This window comes from Balearica regulorum, chromosome 2 (genome assembly GCF_011004875.1).
Source record: "Balearica regulorum gibbericeps isolate bBalReg1 chromosome 2, bBalReg1.pri, whole genome shotgun sequence".
NCBI lineage: Eukaryota > Metazoa > Chordata > Aves > Gruiformes > Gruidae > Balearica > Balearica regulorum.
Window position 1 is genome coordinate 115,847,177 of NC_046185.1, and position 8,684 is coordinate 115,855,860.

The following is an 8,684-nucleotide window of genomic DNA, read 5'->3' on the forward strand; positions in this document are numbered from 1 at the left end:
AGACTTAGGTGTCATTTTTTTCAGTCTGCTAATGAAGAGCTAGTGCTGAAACACACTTCTACCTAGCTGACAAATTTGATGTCCCTTTTAACTTGAAGTCTTTGAGGAACAGAGAAGATATACGCTCTGTCAACACGTCTTAAGTCTAACCTAAAATACCCTCTAAAGTACTTTGCTAACACTGTAGTATCTGGAACCCACAGGCTTGTCTCCAAATCTCAAATTGCAGGAGCTGAATAAACACTTTTAAATTTAGAGAGACAAAGCTATCATTAATGGGCTAGAGTTTGCTTGTGATACATGCCAATTACGGAAAAACCTCCACCAACCAAAACCCCAAACCAGTGAATCATTTCAAACACTGTGAATAATCAGCACAGCAGATGAAGAAACGATAGATGACTGCTGCAATGTGAAGTCAATGTACCATTTTACAGTGACTCTCCAGTGGTTTTGCTGTGTAGACCCTAAATTCTCCCCTTAGAGATGATACATGCTTGGAAGCCATAGCAATGAAATTGGTAACTCCAGCTTTTGATGTGTATTTTAGACATACATTCCCTCTCCTTGCTCCCTCTGGGGGATACCTTCTCTCCATATTTCTCATCTCCTGCCTACTTCTCCCTAGCGTCTGTGTGTCCTTTTTCACCAAGTGCTTGGGCATTCAGTCACCCCTCAATCTGCTGCCTCCATCTTATTTTTTCTCTTCCCGGTAGCCTCTTTCTTTTGCAGGGTGGCTTGAAGGTTTTATTAGGTCATACTAGCTCTTGGCTCCAGCAAGAGGATGCCAAAGGCAGTAGCAGAAGGCACAGGGGAGGGATGCTAAAAGGCCACCTGCCCGTTTTCTGCTCTGGCTCTGAGCAAGCTTTGTCACATTTGTTGATTAAAAGCGTAACATGGAAAACTCAGTCAAGAAAAACATTGTTAACCATCTCAAATGCTGATATATAAAATACTATATATGTATTTAATGTAGCTGTAACAGTTCTGACCTCAAAGGCATTTTAGCTTGCAAGTCTACCTAGATGGACAGCGGGAAAAAGACAAGCTACTTTGTCATGAAAAAATTCCAGGAGGCTGTCAGTGCAGCTGGCATGGATCCGCACTGTAGCAAGGTGAGAGGACATGGGGACAAACAGTAAGATTTTGATGAGCTCCACTGTGGAATACAGCTTAAATAATACAGTTCCACAATACAAATAGATCTACAACTTGGTATCATTTATCCATTGTTAGGAGACAGAATTAAGACTGACATGCATCTTGTATTTCAGCTTCAACATAAGATTACTTCCAGAGATCATTTCAGAGTTACCTGGTCATGCCTTCAGAGATAATTTCATATTCACCCGGTCAAAAATAGTGCAATGTCTTACATGCAGAAGAGTATAGGAATATTAGCATCAATAAGCTCTGCAGCATGTACAGCCTGGAAGAGCAGAGATATATTTTATTGATCTTTACATCTGTCACAAGCTAGCAGTGCAAAATTCAAACACACACACACATATAAATATATATGTGTATATGTACATTTGGATTTTAAATATGCATATACATATATATACACACACACTTTTTTTACCATCAGTTTTATTTGCTTCCTTTCTTCCATTTCTCTGCTGACAAGAAAGAATCTCTGAGGAAGTAGGAAAGCTGAGAACAAGAGTCCTTAACTAACACTGCATAATTTGGCACAGCTTCAGGGCTGTCAGAGTGGCAAGGTCAGCCTCCCCTCCCTGAGGGGAGTCCCTAATGACTCTTAGCTGGCTGAATATCTTCTGACTGAACAATTTCATTGACCAAGTGACTCCAACTGACTATCCTTCCAGACATACACTTTCTAGAAACTCCTTCTGAAATGTTTAACATTGCTGTCTGATTCCAGCTGGGTCCTACGTTTCTAGTACACAGCAAAGGCAGCACATGCTTGTGGGAGCTGCTTACTCATAGTCCTATTCCGTGGGACTGCTATTTTTAAGATGCCTTGAAGAGCACAACTTGATACAGCTCCAGTATTCAGATTGATTTATCCACTGCATTTGTTCCCGCTTTATGCTAAGGAGGCTCAATACTGTAAACCCCATGCAACAAAAGGAAACAAAATGCAGGCAAACCTTGCAGTGAAGTTCAGAGAAGTGAAAGCAATGTAAGGTCCTGGTGATGTGAACCTACAAATGCAGCTGACTGTTGGCAGTTATCATATGGGGGAAAAAATCAGAAATGTCTATTGTACACTCCCAAGTGCACTTAAACCTACTAAGAAAAAAAGAGGGCTTTTTCCCTATGGCAGAGAACAGGGTTATCTAAATACATTAGTGACAGTCAAGCATGCACCTGCTTACAGGTGGACCAATACACCCCTCATGACCTTTCCTCCTCTGACCGTCTGCCCACTTCTGCAGCAATGCTTTGTCACTGCAGGGGTCCTTCTGAGAAAGGCAGGATGTTGCTTTTGGCAGTGGCAGGCAGGACTGGCAGGCAGGACTGGCAGGCAGGACTGGCAGGCAGCCTGAGCGCAGGCAGCATGCCAAACCACAAACACCTGCGGATGAGTCACGGATACTTTGCTGTGGCAACACAAATGCCAGGTCAGGCAGCACAGGGCTAACGACAATCTGCCCCCAAGTGATGAGAATTTTTTAAATGTAAGTACTTTGGGCCTTTTGAAGTCTCCCAACTCTCCTGTGGTGCTGGGATAATTTCAGTTGAAAAGCAAATGTTTTCATAGTAATGCATTGCTCTTTTTGGCTGATAGGTGGGGACTTCACTTGTTTCTCAACCAGCCTAAGAAAAGCAATGTTCCTCTCCCTGTCACCATTCATTTCCTTATCCCTTCCTCTCCCACGCCGCCTACCTGATCCCCTATTTTTTGCTGATCCAGGCTGTACAACAGATTTAGGGAATGAAAAGAGGATATCCAAGAAACACAAAACACCGTCTTAGCAGCTTTTTACAAGATGCAACTTGTGCAGTAATAGGTATGACTACATGGTGCTTTGGAGGAAGAGGCCTCACCTGGATGTCGGGGCCGGTGCTCCCCTGGAGCTGCAGCACCAGTGCTGGGACCAGGGGACCCTTTGCGGTTGACCTCAGTGAGCAAAGACCCAGCAGCTGGGGAAAGAGCGATGATCTATTTCTTCATCAAAGCATCTCATTTCATGGGGCATCCAGATCCTCTCACTTAGGACTGGATCTGTAGAGCAGAAGGGGCTCTGCCTGGCCTGGAGAAGGTGGTCTTCTGGTAAGTTCCATTTTCAAGAACATCTGGGCTATTTTATTTACTCCATGGTGAATAATCCCTTTCAAGTGGCACCAGTGACAAATTCACCTGATGGAAATAGTGTTCAAGTTTGGGAGAAGCATAAGGCAAGACAGAGTTCTCTTCAGACTTTATTCTCCTCCATCTCATGTCTGGTTTTGGAGATTCCCTGGGTACCACTTTTTTCACAGTGTTACTAGAGTTAGAGACAGTGCAGGGCACACACCGTCTTGCCTTCTTGCAGATCTGCTGAGTTCAAAAGAGATTTTTGGATCAGATGTATAAGAAGACAAGCTGCCCATACCAAGCCACTTGCTAACCGTTGTCAGGGAGCAGCAACTCTCTTCATGGCCCAAGACCTCCACCATCTCCATGTGGGCTCTGACTCCAGGCAGACAAAGCCCCTGGAGATATGCAGAGACATGTTCAGGGCTATGACAATCCTCACCACCACTGGAAGGGCGAGGGAAGAATTAGTTAAAATAACCTCTTGGCCACTTCCATTCCGTTTGGAAGGTGAGGAAACTCTCCATCATATCACACCCAGCCATGCAGTGACACTGTATTTGTACTACAGACTGCCACTTTATGTTTTACTCCACTAGTTTCTGTCCCTCTCATTAAAAATGACCAATGACCTTATTTTCATGTTCCTGTAGTTAATATATTTTCCATGTCATAATAGTTTTTTAAGCAAAACCAGACCAAAATATTAGGGATACTCATCTCTAACACAGCCTCAGCATCATTATATATGTAGTTTCTACTGAAGCTGAGATGACTGTATTACCAGTGTCCCTCATGGGTACGTGTATGGAAAATATGATCACTGTTACATTTTAATTGTGTTTGTTCAAATTACAGTAGAATTTCTCCCTCTAAAAACAGCTGCTTCTTATTTCAGATGTTTTTTTTTTTTTTCCAAATACTGAAAAAGAGATTGCCAAAGCAGCCTAAAATCCTGTCGAAGTAGCACCCTCTAGTGTAAACATGCTACTACTGCAGAAAATATTTCATGTTACTGTATGGATTTTTTTTTTCAGAGGAATGACATGGAAACTAAAGAGAAAAAAGAATATCATGAAGTCCTGTAAAACCCATTTCATATCCTTAGGTCTTTCCTTGTTTAGCAAACCATATAGGCTACGCTTAACTTGGAGCACCTACTTTAGTTTTAAAAACTTTCAGGTAATTTTGTAGGTAACATTCTTGAGCTTCCTCACGCATAATTTATGATTTATGTGTGTCCCATTTATTTATTTAAAATATCAGATTAAGATGGCAAGAATGAGGTCAGAAAATTATCACCTGTTGAGCTTAAAGCATACTGAGTCTTCAAAAAAAGGAACTAGAGCTGACAGAACACTTTTTTTGGAGAAAAGATTATTTCAGAAGATTATTTCAAGAATATAAAATGGGATACAATTTGGCTGGTGAAATTGCTGACGCGATTATGCGATTGCTCCGTTGGCATTACGCTGCAGAGTTGCAAGCAAGTCTCAGGTACTGTAAATTAACATTGTGGTCTAAATTAACGTAATGGCACTTAAGTACTCTCAGGCCCTTTGGTTCATTTCAGAATTTTTATGTCAGCAAATGGCACAGCTGGACTGTATGGATAAAGAAAGAAAAGCAAATATTTTGTAACTGAGACACAAAAGAAGGAAATCTAGTTCCCCTTCTCTAGTGTAAATCAGTCAGGAGACCTAAATGAAAGGTCCTGAGAAACCTCCTGTGATTTTGTGATACAAATGCAATATTACACTGAGAAAACTGTGAACACAATAAATCTCTTCAGAGTGCATGACAGGCAAATGTTTCTTAACTCCCACAGCCTTGTAAAAATGCAGAATTCAACCACTCAGAGATTTTTTCTGAAACTGAGGCCACTTGACAACTGTCTCTTGTTAATGAAATAGGAGTTTTGTCTCATTCCTAGTTTCACTGTTTTTTCATTTTAATATATTTTCTCTTCTGTCTTTTCCTCCTGTTTTCTTTGTTATCCTGCCTTGTTGTTTGCCATTCTCCACACTTCTCTTTTTTTATTCTTTCTCCCCATAATGTTTTTGCTTTTCCCTCTGGCTTCGATTTCTGTGTGATTTTCCCTCAGTTGCTCCTCATATGAGATGGTATATTTCAGCTCTGACAACAGTTAACACTAATCTATCAGTGTCATCACACAGTAATTTAGTGTAGAATATAAATGACGGTGTGCTTTTCCAACCTTTATTATAAATGGTGTCTTCAGTAGAGCCAGTTTTCTTGAGAACCTCCCATATTTTGCAAATGACAAGTGAGGGAACAAATAAAATTCACACTGTTTGAAGTTCATTCTGTACATTCTGAAAATGTAGCATATTTTCCCCCAGCAAATGTCCAGTGTAAAGGATTTTCCTCCCAACTACACTTACCAAGGCAGAGTAAGAAACAAAGCCTTTTAGTATGATAAAGCACAGTCCCAGCTGAAAGTTAAGACTGTAACGGCTATGGGGTCTCATTCTTTTAGTCTGGTTGAGCTGGTTATCAATTTCCAACTCAGGATACTAAAAGAGAGACTTGTGCTCTCATTTAAACCCACATCACGCATTGGGCTACTTTCTCATGAAACGTGTCTTATTCCTGATGTAAATATATTCCTTTACTGGATAATGTCAGCCTAAGTTGCCTGTGTGATTATCACAGGAGCTGAAAAAAACCAGTAAAATCACCTTTGGCTTGCCACAGAGAACAGACCCTAAATGCTGCCCATCAAAATGTTTCTCATTATGTAATACTTGCAACAGAAAATACAGATTAACCCAAACTGCTGTGTTTTGCCATACTGTGGACCAGCCCGTGAAATTGCCTTTTCCCAGGCCAAGTCTCTGGCATGCTAGGATATTCAAGAGGATCTCAGGGCACAATTTGGTCTTCATTTCAGAATCACTGAGGAAAGGATGGTTATTATATTCTTAAAGCTCTTCTGTAGTGCAGGATTCCCTTATATAGGGGTCCTGGTGCAGGAAGGGGAATTTTTTACAGCCTGGCTTTATCTTAGGCACCGAGACATGGGGAGTCAGACCTGCACCATACGTCCTCCGTGATCCACTGGAGGCAAAAAGATGGTGGGCTAGGGGAAAGGGATGTCCTTGCTGGTGGCACAGTCCTCAGGAAGCTCTGCAAGGGCTATGTCCTTGCCGCTTCCCCAAGGTTAAACCCTTTGTCTGAAGTGGCTGGGAAGAATTAAGTCTAATGGGACTACACTCCGGAAATAAGCATGCACAGCACTGTGTACTAGACTATACACTTGCTTCTCCTCTCTAGGGCATCCTATGCAATCATATGTACCAGTGTGAAATAGGTACCAGAATCATGACATCTCGCCAAATGATTAGTGGAAGAGTGAATTTTCTGGTAAAAAATGCCTTTTTGAAGGTAAACCTAAACTACAAGGAATACTACAATGTACTGTATTTTAATGTACTGTATTACCATGCAATAGATTGAAGCTGCTTGTAAAGGCAAGATAGGTGAGCATCAACTTTCACTTTGAATTATTTAACTGTGAATAAAAGTAAATTACAAGTTGGAAAACAGTATTTTTCTCTCAATGACAGGATTACTGAGATTTTTCTGTGAATCAAAGGAAGCATCTTGCTCATCTCTCCTTTGAAATCAGAATCGTGAACTCAATTTCTCAGCAGAAATAAAGTTTTAGGAAATGTTCTCTGAGGACTACAGAATGGAGCTATACAGTGGACTACATTGGGATCAGCATTTTCACCTTCAATATTTTACATTTATGATTGTATCGGTATTGTAAGGAAGCAAGAGCTACAAAAACTTTGGCTAGCACTCTCCTCATTAGTTAAAAAGTGCTTCGTTCTTATTAAAGTGTTAATGCAAACTTCTGTAACCTTCTGAAAATGAAAATACACCCCTGAAAGCAGTCCATATGCTTCCAAAATTTTTGAAGGAAAACTTGGGAAAGTAAAAATGTTTTTCTTGCCATGTTAAAAGACAAATGACTGGCTTCCATGCCCACGCTCTCAATTCCCATGAAAACTGCAAGCCAGCAAAAACCATTCCCCAAGTGCTTTGTATTGTGTTATTTATTGTTACAGAAGGGATGACTTTTCATTAGCTTACCCCTGGCAAGAAGGAATCTCAAACTGTATCATGTGGGGCGAGGAGACAGTGGAGGGTGTGATTCATAATTTTTGAATGCAAAAGGCTGGCATAAAACATAATGCTGTTCAGCGGGCAGAGTCGGCTCATTGTTCTGCTGGTTTCAACATGGCATTCCTTTCTTTCCCTCTCTTTTTCTTTATGCCTTCAGATTGTGAAACATCAGTTGATTTTTTTTTCATCAGTTGCAAATAATTTTATTGATTTATTAAGAAAAAAAAATAACCTTGACTGGAAATTCTGTTGCTTTACCCCCCACAATTACACAGACAATCTCGCAGACATTTTATAGTCCCATTCCTGAAAAAGACTGGCTTTGGCTCTTTGGAGCGATGAAAGGATAAGATATATTTACTATCCATCACTCTTCTGGAAGACAGACATAACCCCTTGACGAGAAACTAAATATTTTCTTTATTTCTAGCAGGGCCCCATTGAGTCTGGATCAAAATGATGAAGAAATTCTTGGCTCTGTAGAGATCAAAATGAAAGGACATTTGTCACATGCACGTTGCATTGAAGCTTTAAGCAGTTATAAACTCCAAGGAATCTCAATTTCATTTTTCAGAATATACTTAATATAAATATTTTTTACAAGAGATTTATTTTACAGAATAAACCATGATTGTTTCTCTCTTTTTGAATATTAAATAGCAGATGAGATTATTATGTACACTAACACTGCAGCTAACACCACTGTGGTTGGCACCTGGGCTGAGCATCATGCGCTATGCCGTATCATTTGAAAGACGACAGCAATGGATGGAGCCACGTTTGGAAATGCACCAATGACACCTGGAGCTGCACTGTATGGATCTCATAGATCCACAAGTAAAGCAGAAAGCATGTTTAAATTGCAATAATTGTGTTATATTTAAAGGGCTCAGATTGTGCATGACTTTTCTTCCTTTGGGATGGCCAGAGAAAGAAAAGACTTAATGGCAATTCTCTCTTTTTATTTTCTGCCAATGACTTTGAGCTCCTGTATTGGGTCTGGCTGAGATGGAGTTAATTCTCCCCACAGCAGCCCTCATGGTGCTGTGCTGTGTATTGGTAGCTAGCAAACTGTTGATAACACACCAGTGTTTTGGCTACTACTGAGCAGTGCCAGCACACATCAAGGCTTTCCAACATTTCTTTTTCCCCAGCAGCAGGCTGGGGGTGGGCAAGATCTTGGGAGGGGACACAGCTAGGACAGCTGACCCAAACTGACCAAAGGGATATTCCATACCATATGACGTCATGCTCAGCAGTA